Here is a 13,857-nt window from a genome sequence, read left to right as displayed (position 1 = left end):
ACCACTAAAAGACTGTTACAAAACATAGTTTCAAAATAAATTGAAAAGAGCCTTTATGGAAGGAAAAACACAATTTCCTTGAGATTTCATTTAATGCAAAGTTGGTAAAGATCCAATTTGAACTTGACCGATCCCACTAATTGCATTTCTGCTGGCGAATTCTGGAGTGCTTTTTTTTATAAATTACTCGCGTACAGTCATGGCCGACTCGTTGTACTGAAGACCGCGAAGTTTAAATACCGCGTTCTTTGTAGAGGCTACAGTCAAAGTAAGAACTCTTTGGTACAAGAAATTATTCATTAGCTTTGCGGCGACGCGGCGAGACGAGCCTTGCACGATACCTCCATATCCTGTGTAATTATACTCGTTGCTGCTCTATGGTTTGCGCAAACAATGTTTTAATAATTGTGAACACAATATTAAACGTGATTTTGTTGGTTTTTAATAGGATGGGTAATTATGTGATCAAATTACATTCTTGTTTAAAGTAATTAATAAGAATTTTAATGTTCTTACGAATTTTGTAAAAAATATGTTTTAATGTCATACTTTTGAATTGCACCACTTTTAATTCCGTTTATGGAATACATATTAAAAAATAAACTACCATATTTAGCCACATAGATCTTCTATTTTCCTGCTTAAACCGTTATCACACTTCCACCAAAAAATTCGCCGCGAAAAATATATTCCAAACCAATATTCATGGTGTTCCCATGATTCATCGACGTGCCTTGATATACGACATCATATTTTATAGTAGAAAAATAATGAGATCGATAAGTTTTCATTGTTGAAATCGAAGCATGGACCGTATACACATAACGCGACGCCATAACGGAAATTGGATAATAAATCTCTGTGTTTTACTTTGTAATTTAAACATAATTATTTCACAATCTTGCAATTCAAACAACGGTTTGTTGGGAAACAATTTCCAAATATTTTATCTCCGATTCTGGGGGAATATATTTTTAATTTGGCGTCGATTTATTTTAGAGACGGTAGATGGATTGCCCGAAAATTGGCCTTGCCAGTGGAACTCCGGACAGATACCGTTTGTTTTTAATTTTTATTCGATAGGTGAGTACCTATAAAGTGTAGAATATTAGCAGAGGGCTATTAGTGACTAATAAATAGGCTACTTTGTAGAAGCCATTTGTCATCGAATAAGTTATTGTATTCGACATGAGGTAGTATTTTAGATTTTTGATTTTAAAGTGATCACTCCTTCTTTCAGGTTTGTATTTAGATCACTTTACAGTACTACGATGCGACGTCTGTCTAGCATCATCTCTATCTAACTGTTCCTCTGCCTCTCGTTCTGTCCCACAGTCTCTCTTTGGTTGATTAAGTGTCAATAAACGGAGTTTATTCATTGTAAACACCATTCAACCAAAGTTGAGCAATTATTCTATATTAAGATGTTATTAATAAGCTGTAGCTAAATATAAAGTTTTCAATCGTGAGAAATATTGTCTCAAAGGTTTATAAATAATTGGATCTCTTTGATGACCAATAAGGCACTGTGAACATTAGGCTTAGTAAATTCATAAGTTTAAACTATAATGGCATTTAAAAGTTCCAGTTATACCTGAGTGGGTGGGGACGAGATGTTCGAATATTGAAATTCTATTGGTTATTTTAAAACTTTTTAGCACCTTTTCGCAACCAGTCAATGCTTGTTAACTAAAATTTGTTTCAAATCTCTTTCTAAATAATATGTATAAATAACTAGCCGTTTACCCGCGGTTTCATCTGCGTAACATGGGTACCATTTCAAGTACCGTGATAAAATATAGCCTTGTTACTCGCAGATAATGTAGCTTTTTAATGGTGAAAGTTTTTTTTATAAAAGTTCCAGTAGTTTTTATGTTTATCCATTACATACAAATAACAATACAAATCCTCTATATAATATTAGTGTAGACAGACATAGAAACACCTACAAGTACAATCATAGTACCTTACCGAGTAAATTAAGGACACAATCTTCTAACCAAGATGGTTGCTTAGGCGTAACAATTACTCGATTACTTGATTCAATTCGTCTGAACCTGCGTGAATATTTGATACATCCTGTAGGTTACACTACACCTACAGATATCCTTCGTTTAAATATTTAACCTATTCTTAGGAAACCTAACACTGTTTTGTCTGTACTAAATTAATAGTAGAACACGCTTCTTAAATAAATTAAAGGTTAAAGTTCACCTTTGTAAAAAGGGCGGTTAAAATGAAAATACAGCTGGTGAAAGGTTTTTTACTGATTTCTTCGAAACCGAAAAATACCGGCCTATTCTTAATTAGGTCTGAACAAATCTGTCGAGCCATATTAAAAAGTAAAATTACTTCAAGCAATATTTTATTCCTGAAACTGTTTACAGGCATTAAGCGATTATCAAGCCTCGTGAAAAAAGGTCACAGTTACTTAGAAAAGCGGTCTTGTTTGAAATTTACTGAACACCACCCGGTAGAGGCCGCGAAAATGAAGAACTTTACTTATCTTTTCTATAATTATTCCGGGGTGCTTGAAAGTTGTTGCTTACATTATTATACCAAACCTTTTGGAAGACGGGTATGTAGAACATGTTTTATTAATATTTCATATGTGTATTATATCAACATATAACGCATGTATAGTAAAGATAACAACAAATGCAGACAAGGCTTCAACTATCGGCATTTCCATGATGTCATTTACATACTTTCTTAAGTAACTGCCACCAGTGATTTCACCTGAGTTCGTGGGGACTACTCCATTTACCACCTTATAAAAAGTAGTATTTCTCGATAAATGGGTTATCTAACACTGAGATATTTTTTCAAAAGCGCGAGCACCAACGAACGAGACATCCCCAATACTCAATACACAATTCTTTATTAGCATTCCATAGCATACAGGTGGTACATTTTATAAAGTGGTCACAATATGTACCCGGTAGGGTACAGCTTCTAGATAATAGAGAGTTTAATTTCTAGCAATACCCCTTGCAAGTCTAAATATTCCCCATTACTTTCTTCCAGTTAGTACTAATAACGCCAGTATGTACCCTACCGTCGGAGGTAGCTCACGCCGCTCTCCACGCCATGGGCCTCTCGCATAGGAAATACGAGCTCTTCAATGAAGTCACCACCAAGGCTATGCTGTTCCCGACCGAGTGCCACGATGCGGAGCAAAAGAAAAGAATATTTGATAGAATTCATTAAAATATTTGATTTTTTAAGAAACATATTTAATGATTGCTTAACAAGGCTTTCACACAAATATATCCCACCAAAAACATTAAATGTAAAAAAAGCCAATCCTCTACGCAATTCCTCCACCGTAAAAAGTTTTGAGATCGCATAGAAGCCAAGTCCCGTTCAACTTTATTTGTAATAATAAATCAATATTTTGTGACTATATCAATAGTTTTGTTCACATTACAATAATATTGACTTAGCCATGAGCACAATAAACTACAAATATAATACAGCATATCTTGGAGAGGTGAAAGTCAATCATGAAGTTTAATATCACAGAATTAAATACTTTTAGTTTTTTCAATTGTTACTAAATGACCGACAGTCAGTATCATCCAAAATCATGAACTGCACATTTACTATGTCGCATGTTTGGTCCATGGTGATCTCAAATTCCAATCAGTCCAATCGTAAAATCATGTCCATATAGAATGTATCAATTCAATGGTATTTACACATTATTTCAGGGAGCGACTATTAACTTGTGCTCATGGCCAAGACAATATTATTGTAATGTGAACAAAACTATTGATATAGTCACAAAATATTGATTTATTATTACAAATAAAGTTGAACAGGACTTGGCTTCTATGCGATCTCAAAACTTTTACGGTGGAGGAATTGCGTAGAGGATTGGCTTTTTACATTTAATGTTTTTGTGGGATCTAATTTATTTTTGTAGGTCTCCTTCTTCTCTAAGTATATAACAAATTAAATTAACTTACATGCAACTAACTAGATATATAACAAACTAAATATGTAGACCTAAACTAGCACGTAAACAACATTTTTTTTAAATAAATTAAACAATTTCGAAATTGTCGAATTTTTAATCGAATATCTTTTAGAATAAAAGAGATTTATTTCAGAGGTAGATGGCGCTATCACATGAAATTGTTTTTTAACTAAAACCGTAGCGCGATTTAGACCAGGACAACGCCATCTATCGAGCGAGCATGCAGTATTTATCGCACTGCATTAATATGAAAGATTTTATCATTATTCATTTTATTTTAACCTAGCTTTTTTATTCATATGTATGTATATTTAATACATATTAACAATATACCACACTACGTAACAATAAAACAAATAGTAACATTTTGTACATAAATAAATAACAAAGTTATCAATGCAGTCAAAATTCATACACAATGTTCTTGAAAACCGCAAATATAAATTTGTTTCCTATTTTTATTAAGTTTTAAGGTTTTTATAATTTTTCCTTTATATGTAGCTAATAACCTATCTTGGTGCCAAATTTGAAGGTTCTAAGTTTGCTAGAAGTACCTTAGACTTTTGATGATCGGTCAGTGAGTGAGTCAGTGACAAAATGGTGTAACTTTGATCGCTCATAACTCGTAAACTATTTATTCAAATTTCTTGTAATTTTGGGACTGAGCTTGTTCTAATACTTACTCTTGGTCATCGAAAACCTAAACTCCTAGCTTTGTTCACATGGAAGATACAGGGGGCTGAAATAGCCGCGAAACGCTTCGAGAAAAGATGGTACGGCCGTGCCCGCTTTGCTCGAGTCTTGGCTGGGGCACTGCCGTGCCCTCAGATTTCCCGATTGGTATATACAGAAAATAATCGACAAAGAACTACCTGGTTCCAACGATGTAACGTGAAAGACCGCGTGGTTTTTGTCCCTCGAAAGCTGTAACAATATCTCATGCTTAGATAAAATGTTCAATTTAAAATGAAGATCGTCTTTATTAATAACATTTGAACTCAAACAATCTTCCAAAACAATATCAACATCTAACTCCACGAAAATAACTCCCAAAACAAGCACACGATAACAAAACAATACACCTAGTATTGTAATCTTCCTCATCAGCGACTTGAATATGTAATTTAAGACACGTCCGAAGTCTTGTGCACTTGCAACGACTTCGTTCATTAGCCAGACGGGAATAAGTCGAGAAGTTTCGCTAACTTGATTACTTCGAGCCGAGAATTAACGCGCTTCAAACAACGCGCCTAGTAATGCGAGAATTTTGGGAGTCGAGCGCTTGAGTTACGAAACGTGGAATACTCGGTAGGCAGACTACTGAAGTGATTTTGTTAGACGACTTCTGAGACTGTATTAGGAGTACTTATAATTATGTTTAATTAGCGATAATCGTGGCTCATGAATTCGTAGGTATTTCAGATTTTATGTTGAGAATTTCTTTATTAATTTTGCTGTCGTTTGGATTGGGGACTGTCTGAAACTTCATAGGATTTAAAACGTATTTAGCGAAACTGGATATACCTACTGAAGTTATAACAATAAGTATTACCTCAATAATATTGATTGAATACATGAAACGTTGTTTTTATGGTACCAGTCGATAACAATCACAGCAGTAACACAACATTTCTGTGAAATACACCTTTGTCGTAGAATTGTATGCTTGTGTTGTATTGGCTAGGCCGATCAAGGATACTGAGAATTGCTTTAACATCATAACCAAGGAACTATTGATTTGAAAGCAATTTGTACCGGTTTGAATATTGGGCAATAGAACAGTTTATTGTTTCAATGTTCATAATGGTTTATACCCAAATAATGGTTCGTAGTTACCTGATTCAAACTAGATTCTGTATAAAATAATATAATGTAGGTACGTTTTAAAACAAAATTATTGATCATTGACATAGGTATTTATTTATTGCACAATTTACCTAATATGACAATATATATCCGAAAGACGCTGGATGCCTCCTCCAACAGGTATCTCTGGAGATCTAAGGGGGAAGCCTACGTATGATGATGATAATATGACAAGTAACAGACCATTTATTTACTTTCAAATACAATAACAGTTTTCTTCAAACGAGACAACGGTACTCCACAAAAATCCTTTAAGTACTATTTAAGTCCTCTTACAATCAATAATATCATACTTAAGTACTAGGAACGTATAGAAACAAGGAGTATCACGTACACATGTGCTAGTACGAAGGATCATTCAGCAGTGCTTCGAATCGAATTCAATTGTCTTTTGTTTTCTGTTGCCCTGGTAATTGTGTCTGCGTTCATGATCTCTAATTTATTTATTATCCCGTTGAAACCATACAGCTGGTGTTATCTTTTAGATTAAGTATATTTAAATGCTTGTTTTAGTTAGGTATATTATATTACAGGCTATCGTTTAGATTATTTAACAATAGTTAAAGCTTTTTATACAAGGACGTTTGAAAAATTCTTGCAATTCTTAGTATTCTGATTCCGTGAGATATTAAAAATCTATTATGTTTTCCTCTTTCAAACTTCCAGAATTTTAATATTAACGTACCCAGTTATAAGAACTCAAAATTACGCCTCTCCAATAAATATATTGTAACAATTTCACGAAAGCAACCAGCAACTCAGTACCCTTCTAACGTCTTATTAGATATTTTTCAATTGCTCTTTATATAATAACACAAATCACTAGAACCCACTGAGTAACTGCGTGAATGAAATGTAATTTTCTCAGCGGCAACACTGCTCACTGATTTTCCAATTTAACGCATTTTTTTGTTGTGAATAGACTCGTTACCAGATAACTTGTAGAACGACTTTATGAGTAAAATATTGAGAAATGTTTTGCGTTAAAAAATATAACTTTTGCGGTAAGTTAATGGTTTGTAATGATGAAAATGGTTGTTCATGAAATTACTTTGAATTTTATATCGTTGTTTTCTTGAACTATAAAATAAATAAAAAGCTTGTTAAACAGAACATCGAAAAAAAATATCTATGGAATCAAACAAAATTGCTGACACTCACATAGGTACTTCACACAAACGAAGGCTACTCTTACATACATGAAACTTACATTAAAATACAAACAGAAACAGGCTACATATTTAAACTCAACCAATACATCATCTTTCGAAATACAGCAAAGATAGAAGTGCAAACAAAGCAATCTTATCGACCCAGACGCGATGCTATCTGACAACAGATAAACCACAAACAAAGACCTTTATTGGTAGCTTTTCATACCCCTTTAACTCACTCTTTACGTAGAATAAAGAGAGGGGTGGAAGGTCAGCTTACATTGGCTAGCTACACTTAGGAATTGCCAGAGGCATTCTAATAGTATAAAAGAAAAAGAAAACTAAGAATCAATAAGCCATACACCATATTGTTTACTGCAGTTATACAATACTGATACCATCTCAGTCTTTGAAATTGAATTTCAGCTTCAATTTAATTTACAGCACCGCTGGGAGTATACTTCAAAATAAATACTACTTCCTTTATTTGTGGAAGGAGTAATCTTGAGGAAATTGCAGTTATATTTTTGGTGTTTTATTAAAGAGTTGAAAAACAATTGAATTATTAATTTAAGTTTGTTTGGTTAAAGGTTTTATTTTTCTGTTGTTTATTTTGAGCACGTTTCTTATCGTCAACAACGAGAACGAATTTCTTGACGCTTTTATTAATTGATGTAAATACATGGCCCTAATATACAGTAAAAAAAAAATAGTTATTTATCCTACACATAGCATCCCCAAAACATAATGATTACGAATAAAATATTTAACTGAAAAAAGTCACATAATTGGTTAATCAAATCACACACCACAAAAGGATTCCGAAAAACTATCACGTATGCATACTTCTATTAAGTCCGAAACACCGCAAAGATTCACCGTGATTTCGGCTACCGTGTGTTCATATAACATACATACAAATGTACATTTATGTATTATTATACATATGTATATTGTATATGTTCGTGTTCACATTAACGTCTGCCCTCTCATAAAAGCCAATGGACTCGGTTACACAATATGAGAACTGTAACGTTTTATTTTACTATTATTTCACATTCTATTTCTTTGGTAAATCTGGTTTCGAATTTAAATTATGGATGCTGTTTTTCACGTTGATATGTTACGGTTAAAGCCTGAAGTACGGTTACACCTAGTTCTAGCCGGCCAAAGACATAACATAAAGAATAGTAAGCTACATTTCTTGAATGTTTGATTAAAATCTATCCATCTAACAAAATATATCTAGTTTAAACTTAAAAGAGTTCAGTTGCAAATTCACATATGGGGATATTTGATATCATCAAAGTCGTACTTCACTTGTTTATTTATAATAATTAAACGATTCCCCAGTCTCAGATGTTTTGCATACAGGAAGATTACCTTACGGAAAAAGGCCTGTTCCTGTATTCCTGCTATAACTTATTTTCAACAGAAAAAACACGATATTCATAAATATGTAGATATTTGTTTCGCGTTCTCGTTTTCCACTATCTACCAGCGTAATTTTATTCGTAACTGCAGACTGATTAAAATAACGAATGAACTTTTTTCTGCGACTGGTCGGAATTGGGTGGATGACTAGGTCAAAAATAAATTACGTTGTCATATTCATTTAGTGAAGCATCTAAAAATAATGTCACTTCCATTTATCGTTTTGATGGAATAATTGATTAAATTTTTTTATTGATAATATAAGCTAAATAAGGATCCAGTTTGATGTGAAAAATCTGTGACGTCATATGTTGCGCTTACATACATATTGCAAAGAAAGTGACAGTTTTTGACAGTTAAATAAAAGTAATGAATTTGACTCGTTGGAAACTACCGTATTACGAGTGTTTTCTCAGCTAAGACACGAGCTAAAAGTCGCCAACAAAATAACGAGCTTATTTTTCAAATTATTATGAGACTTGTGCAAAATTTATGTTAGAGTTACTTGCCGATTTTTCAGTTAGTCGAAACGGTTTTTTTATCTGGCAGGTACGAATAATTCCGCTCTTATCGCACGCCATTTTTATTTTAAAACGTCGGTTACATTTTATTCACCGACATAACCCTAAACGTGGCACGCGGCTGCCATTTGTGGACATCCGTACCATTCTAAATTTAGCATACTGCGCTGACCCCACAATCAGATCCCGTATTGAATAAAAACTCGTATTTGCACATAAACGGCGCGATCCACAAATACACGACGGGGATATCGGCGGGTTGACCTCTTTGAATCAATGATGAATCCAATTTCACCCAACCTTTACGAACGACAGTCTCATTTGGTCACAGGTAAAAACATTTACGTGAAACACGAACCAACGGACCACTTTGTCACAGAGATTTACAGCAAGGAAATAGATTTATTATTCTTTTTTGTGAACAACTATTGTGCCTCCCCCTTGGGTATAAAAAGTACTCGAGTGAGGAAAATGACCGAACTTTTGTCTTTAAATTATATCTGCCAGTTCCCTTTAGAAGGGCAGCGGGACCTTTCGTGTCTATACAAGACGAAAACGTTTTCGATAAGACCCACTATGAAAGTAAAATCTTTATATAACAACACTGGAAAATCTTTATTTTAATCTATTGCAAGGCAATTACCTCGGGGGCACATAAAATTCTGAGAGGCTATAAAAATTCTGCAATCATTCGTAAAACTGTTATCAGAAATCTCTTGGAACAAATTTTCAGCTAATTTCACAAATAGTAATTTATTCATTGTAACGTTGATCTAGTCTAGACAATAAATGAAGTCAGGATTAAATCTTTTTTATATATTGCTTTTTATTTTTATTTTTTTACCTAACTCAATGACATTTCCAGGTAATCAAAATCGAAAATAGCATTATCTCTATGACTGTAATTTTCAATGTGATGAATTGAATTGATTTCCAGGATTTGCTTTGAAACGTGTCCACATAAAACCAACAAAGCACACATAATTAAAATGATTAATTTACGCAAAATGATGACGCGTTTAAATTAATAACAATAGTAAACCAAAAGGGTTTCCGGCTTTCATGAACTTAGTATCATGAAGCATTTAGTAACACAATTTAACAAGTTATCAGAACAGTGTCCAACTAATTGACAGAACTCACTCGACACATCAAAACAGCATGTAGCAATAATCTCCCTACTATAAACTTACACTGTACTACGGAGGAAGGAATATAATAATAGAAAGATGAAGCAGAGATGCCATAAGGCAAGTAGGTCAGAGGCTTTCTTCTAGGTCAAATACCTACGGTGGGTGTGACTAAAACAATCAGTTACTAGTAAACTAACGAGGCATTCCGTTTTCTTGAGATATCTATCCAGATTGGTCCCGATTGATTAAAAAAAAATCACTGGTTCCAAAGGAGACGTATGACGCCTCCTGCGGTAGACACCCGAATTTTGAAGACGCTGCTTTCCAATGAGATTTTCCTTTATGACATCTCTGCTCGTCATTTTGTTCTCCATGCACAATAATACCTGAATCCCTACAAAATACACCAAGTACCGTTGTTAGGCAACTGCAAACAAAGGCAGTTTACATTACACACACATGCATATGTATGTGTCGCCATGTCTGTGTGTCCGACATTCTCGGTCTCACTCATTAATTCAAGTATGAATAGCGCAGAAATTAGTGTCAGAGTTAGGTGTGTCACAGACTACCACTATCAGCTTTGTACGTCTGTTATTGCATTGTCTGGGTACTACACTACGTCACCTTTGAAATTATCAAACCTAGAACAAAAATTGTACTTGAATATGGTACAGGTTTTAGTAGGTATCCTTATGATTGACTCAATTTGTGCCAACAACTCTGAGGAAAAGCTTGGAGAAAAGTCTTGAGCTGTGGCTAATTCTGTGCTAAAATCAGTACGAAAAAGTTTTGAGAAAAGTCATGAAAAGTCACTGCGATTGCCTCAGTTTGTATCAACGACATGAAAAATCGTTGAGAAATATCAGTCTAAGAAGTTGAGCGATTTCGGTCTTTTCAAGTCCAGACATTCTCACGAAATAAAATACACTTAAAAAGTTTACATGACATTGAAAATCTCAAACAAAACTTTCGCAGGTTTCAAAACCTTCTGATCCTCTAGTCGTGGTAGTGTGTGATCCTCCTCTCTCGCTTCGCTCGGTTTGCCCGCGAAGCTTAAGACGGATTTACTGGTCAGACGGAATTCAGACACCTTGGTCTAACTTCTTAGTGTATACGGAACTTGTCGCTTTCAGGCCACGAACGTGTTATAATAAATGTGTTTCTACGTGACTTTATTTGCACTTTATTGCTGGGGTGTTGGGACTTTATTAAACGCGGTAATAGATGAAAGGATTTTTAGTAAATTTTGTATCTACATTTGTGGATAAACAAAATATTATAAAGGCAGTATTATGTAAAATATAGTCACTGTGTTTCTTATTGTTCACTTTTCTATTAAGCAAAACGTTAGTGGGAGGCAATCCACATATGTACATTTTTTCACTTAAATATCCATAAACGACTTTATTCAAAGCGTTTAGTTTTGCACAAAAAGCCCATCGCTTTTTACTTTATGCTAACATAAAAACTAAAACATTTGCATAAAGAAAAGATATTCGATAACATAGTGAATAAAAACTATAACAATATCGAAGGATAGCTTTCCTATCCATTGGAAGGGCAAACGACCGCGAACCGTGATAAACAACGGTTTTATGAACATATTATATATTATATAAAGGGTATTAAAAATCAGTTTCAAACATGCTTTGTATTCAGCGCTCGCCGGCAGCCGTATCGGGTACACTAAAATTTATTTTGCACTCAAAAGGGAAATGAGATTATGTTTCAATAACAAACATATCCGGGACTACACGTTGCAGGAATAAAAAGTCACACCCCGGGAATTTATTTACCGTTTTCGAACGAACTATTCAGTTGGCGGAGTTTTATACCGGCGTTACGTCACCCGCTGAATATCTTATTTTTACAAAAAGTCACAAGGCCGAACAGAAAGTTTTCAATTTCCTTGCGGTACTGAAAATAATTTGGTAGTTATCATTTTTGTGTGGCAACGTTTTAAGTCGCTTTGTTTATGTAAATTAAAATTGTGCTGAAAATTTTGTTGAAAATTATATCTGAAAATATTTTTTATAATTAATCAGAGCAGTTGTTAAGGTACAAATGGTTCTAAGTGTACACTTTATATTAATTAAAAAAATACATGTAGCCCCACTTCTTTCTATGATACCCAACATTAACGTTGTATAACACTCATAATGCGACAAAAAAACTCATAAAAACTTTTCACAAACTAACCCTCAACTCCCATTTAGCATACTAATCTGGGAATTAAACTTGTTAGAGGCCCATAATATAATTTTAATGTTGTATCTTAACTTCTCTCAAGGGACCAGGCAGAATTGCACATTACCAAAACCATTAGTCATTTTGTTTATTGCTACGAGTTTGCTACGGCGTAGCACCGTAGTAACTATTGTGCTACGCGATCGTAGCATATTACCGGGCGTTTACGCAGCGTTAATGTCAAATAAATTGAGGCTATTCATATTATTTACACATGCATGACTGCGAGTGACCTGCTACATAATGTAATCATGTTATAATGCAACCAGTGCATATTAATGGTGTTTGAAATCATCCGTTTAAAATTTAATAGACCCACTAGAACGACCTTGAAAAATGACCAGGCTTTAAAAGAGAAGCCAGAACAAAATGAGATGAAATTTAGCTAACATATGGGTCAAGGTCTAAATTAAAGCATAGTACTGTACATACGGGTAAAACTTGTATTTTGGCCACATTCAAAAATTTTACAGCCAAAAAAACTACCTTTAAAGATGATCCCAAAACTCCGACATCCAGTACCAAAGTACTCAACTTAAACTACATGTACTAAACTACCCTCAAAGCTCTAAAGGTAATCGAAGTTTAAAACGGTATCAGTACACACGGAATACTTAAAAGTTTAAAGTCTGCCAGACTAACATACCTTGTGCCTTCGCAACTGGCATGGACGATAAAAAGTTGACGAACTTCTAAATTCACTAGTGGAAATTTTGAGTTTCGTCTTGTAAGTAATACAGGCTGTAGGTAAGTTTTGTATTTACCTGCGTCTGGTAACTTTGTATGATAATAATAATTGTTGAAATCTAGGGTCTATCTAGGTTACCTATGTTATGAAGTCTATGGTCACATTTCTAGTTTGTAAAGTTAAATTCTGATTGATTAAAAATCTCGAAATTTTTGAAACTAATGTATGCATGTGTGGTTTTAATTGTAAAATTTTACAAGATTCTCCCTGTCCCTTGAGACATTTGTGATACACGCTGATTTTAAATTGTTGTGTCCGTATCGTGAACAGTAAGTATAGTATTAATTGCATGGTCAAGTATAGTGTTAATTGCATGGTCAATTATGCAAGATACATGGTACCTGCATATTTTTGCTTATGTTTATGTGTTTATTTTATAATATTACTGCAGAAGTAACATGCACTTCAAAATACCCAAATACAACATCATTTCAATAAATGACATACCAAAATAGGCCGCGCTAATAAATGCGTCGCTCTCACCAAAACTGAAACGTTCGTTAGATCGATGTCTATTAGTGACGTCATAAATTAGCACATATTATGCTAATGCTGGCTGCACACGTCGCGATCCTACTGTAAAGTGAAGTCTCATTTGTCATGATAATGCGCAGGAAGTTTGTAGCGAGCCTAATTATCGGATGCGATGACAGTACTAATTATTCATAATAGATAGCGCGGTTTGCTATTGAAAGGATTTGTAGTTTAGAATGATTACGATATGTTAACAAGCTAATCTGTTTGAAAACTGGGGCCGATGAAGTTTCAG

General features: G+C 34.1%; 1 long non-coding RNA gene across 2 annotated transcripts; it reads left to right on the top strand.

Annotated features, from left to right (window-relative positions):
• Positions 1-555: 555 nt before the first annotated feature.
• Positions 556-3,370, top strand: LOC126055846 (uncharacterized). 2 transcript variants are annotated; one of them, XR_010277293.1, is made up of 4 exons: positions 556-918; positions 1,000-1,083; positions 2,388-2,578; positions 3,028-3,370. It is a non-coding gene; the product is annotated as an uncharacterized LOC126055846 (long non-coding RNA). The 2 variants fall into 2 exon arrangements; XR_007511670.2 differs by having other exon boundaries at positions 557-1,083.
• The last annotated feature ends 10,487 nt before the right edge of the window (positions 3,371-13,857 follow it).

Source organism: Helicoverpa armigera, chromosome 17 (genome assembly GCF_030705265.1).
Source record: "Helicoverpa armigera isolate CAAS_96S chromosome 17, ASM3070526v1, whole genome shotgun sequence".
NCBI lineage: Eukaryota > Metazoa > Arthropoda > Insecta > Lepidoptera > Noctuidae > Helicoverpa > Helicoverpa armigera.
This window is presented reverse-complemented; position numbering and strand designations above follow the sequence as displayed.